The 3,136-nt window shown below is 42.5% G+C and overlaps 1 pseudogene; it reads left to right on the top strand.

Annotated features, from left to right (window-relative positions):
* Positions 1–520: 520 nt before the first annotated feature.
* LOC103208324 lies at positions 521–2,879 on the top strand (annotated as a pseudogene).
* Positions 2,880–3,136: the final 257 nt, after the last annotated feature.

The following is a 3,136-nucleotide window of genomic DNA, read 5'->3' as shown; positions in this document are numbered from 1 at the left end:
CAGAAGCAAAGATGTCACTTTGAACACCAAGGTATACCTGACACAAGTCTTGGTATTTTCAGTAGCCTCATATGCATGTGAAAGCTAGACAATGAATAAGGAAGACCAAAGAGGAGTTGATGCCTTTGAATTATGGTGTTGGCAAAGAAAAGTGAAAATACCATGAACTGTCAAAAGAACAAACGAATCTATCCTGGAAGTGGAGCTGGAATGCTCCTTGGAAGCCATAATGGCCAGACTTCATCTCACCTACTTTGGTCATGTGGTCAGAAGGGAACATTCCCTAGAGAAAGGTATCATGCTTGATAAAGTAGAGGGTCAGTGAAAAAGGGGAAGACCCTCAAAAAGATGGATTGACACAGTGGTTGCAACAATGAGATCAAATATAGCAAGGATTTTGAGAATGACACATGACTGGGCATGTGAACATAGGGTCGCTATGAGTCAGAGCCAACTCAAAGGCACCTAATTGCAACAACATTCATGGGAGAAATAGCAGGCTGACTTCAAATTGTAACTGGGAGCCCCAGAGAATTCAAGGATCAGTACTTTGGAATATGGACAGAAGCCACCCCCAAAATCTTCAGGAAAACTCATGTCTATCAAAAATCCAGATGGTAGATGACACCCAGGAGGCATTTAAAGTTCCACAAAGTGTTCTGGGTAAGTGCTCATGGACGCAGTTTGTAATCACCTCAATCTTGTGGAAGATGACTATTTTGGCTGGGATTTTCCTGACCACAAGGAGATCTGTTTGACTGGATCTCTTAAAAGATATTGTGACACAGATTAGAAGGCTAATAATGCATGTTGTTGCTAAGTTTGTGTGTGGAAATTCTTTCCACCTGACCATGCACAGTGCCAAAAAGAACACACAAGGTAACTGCTCTGCAGGTGAAGCAAGACTTGAATCAAGACAGGCTGATATGTAATGATACCAGTCCTGCTTTCTTGATCTCACACATTGCACAATCTCAGTTTGGGGATTTTAGTGAAGGATTAGGCAGAGAATGCTTAGGAAAAAAAAAAAAAATAGTACTTACTTCAGCAAATTGCACTAGAAGACAAAATTGTGGAATTTCACCACAATCATATTGGACAAAACACCAGCAGAATCAGATTTCCAACTCCAAGATATTGCTTGTGGGCTGGAGATGTATGGAGGCCAGTTGCACCTGGCCAATGACAGAGAAGTTACTAAGATGAACCTGGCCAATGCCAAGACAGGAATTCTAGTGTTTCAGGGTTTCACTAAGATCAATGAATTCAACTGGGTGGAGATGTGGAAGCTGAGCTTCAAGAGGAAGCACTTTCTCATCAACCTTTGCCCAAATGTAAATAACTCATACCAGGATATATTAGATTTCCTAATGGTCCATTGGGATGTTTCAAGTCCTTCTGGAAAATCTTTATTGAACATCATGCCTTTTTAAGAATTTTTGAAGAGCCCAAACCAAAGCCAATGTCTGCTCTCTTTAGTCAATGGTCAGCTTTACCATTCAGCGGTCAGACTCAGAAGCAGATTCTCAATTATGTTAAAGAAGGAGGACATAAGAAAGTGCACTTAGAAAGGAAACACAGCAAGATTCATTCCATCAAGAGCATTGCTTCACAGCCTACAGAACCAAAGTCAGAAGTGCCAAAACAATTGCTACAGAATGCCAGCCTTACATGCAAAGAAAGTAATGAATTGCCAGAGCTGCCAGCAAGGAAAGGAACTTAAGGTTTTAGCTAAAGAGCCTGGACCACAACAAAGCCCTTCCCTAAAGAAATGCTCACTTGGCAACCAGATGGCAGATGGAGTCATCATGACGACACTGGAGGAAGAGAGAGAGAATGTTAAGGATAGTGACAAGCAGAGTAAACCTCCACCTCAGCAGTCAAGCACAGGCTCCCTGGCTGATAGCCCTCAACTTTCTGAACTGTCCATCCACTTGCAGGATAGAGCTGCAGCTGCCAATGTGACCTTGTCACACAACCTGAGCCCCAATACCAAGAAGCATCTTCCTTGGTCAACCCACTGCTGAGTGTTCTGGTGTGTCCAAGGACAGACAATGAAGAAGAGGTTCGTATAAAGAGATTCCTAACTGACAAAGCATACTTCATTTCTAAAGAAGTATCCACCACCGAAAGAACAATATGAAGGACCTTGAAGTCATCACTTCATCATTCTCGATCACATTCAGCAAAGAGAACTCCATGCCTATTTCATTGAGAAATCTCATATTACCAAATTTTGAAATTTTGCACAAATTTCATACTTGTTTTCTCAAGGAAACTAAGCAACAACCCACCTCTGGGAAGTCTACTCAAATGCCCACGTCCGAGGAGATTACCAAAGAATCAGTGATATCATGCTTAAGAACATTTAGGGTATAAGCAACTGGCCATTCACCTATGGAAGCACAATGAGGCATTGGAGAGACTTATGTAGAATGGGACCAGGGGTGCCTGGTGGCTGGAGAACTTCTGTAGAGATTTTAAGCTATAGAAGGTATGTTATTTACTGCTCAACAACACTTTCCTCCTATGGCCACCACACTGGCTTATGCAGAGCCTGAAGCAGCTGTGCAAGTACCACCCCTGAACCACTGACATCAGGAACTGCCAAGTTGCTTTGGCAGAGATTACTAAAATTGTAACACAGCTTCATGGTACAGTGGTCAAAATGGAGAATTTCCAGAAGCTGCATGAACTCAAGAAAGATTTAACTAGCACCAACAATTCTTGCAATTCTTGGAAGTGAGTTCATTCACCAGGGAAACCTCAGTCAGCTTTCCAGGAAGGGACTACAGCAGTACATGTTTTCTCTGTTCAATGATGTCATGCTGTGCACAAACAGACTGATGGCCTCCAATCAATTCAAAGTCCACAAGTAGTTCCCCTTTTACACACAATTACAGAAGAAAATGAAGGAGCTCTGGTGGCATAGTGCCTAAGGTATTTGACTGCTAACCAGTTTGGCAGTTCAAACCCACAACCCACTCCACCAAAATAAGACTGGGCAATCTCCTTCTGTAAGTATTTACCACCTCGGAAACCCAAAGGGGTTTGCTATGAGTCGGAATTGACTTGATGGCAATGAGTTTGCTTTTGGTTTGTAGGGGACAGTGAGGACAAGTAGAGGATGCCCAAC

Source organism: Orycteropus afer, unplaced genomic scaffold (assembly GCF_000298275.1).
Source record: "Orycteropus afer afer isolate SDZICR_OR568_19922 unplaced genomic scaffold, OryAfe1.0 scaffold00424, whole genome shotgun sequence".
In the NCBI taxonomy this organism is placed as follows: domain Eukaryota; kingdom Metazoa; phylum Chordata; class Mammalia; order Tubulidentata; family Orycteropodidae; genus Orycteropus; species Orycteropus afer.
Note: the sequence above shows the minus strand (reverse complement) of the source record. Positions and strands in the feature narration are given on the sequence as shown.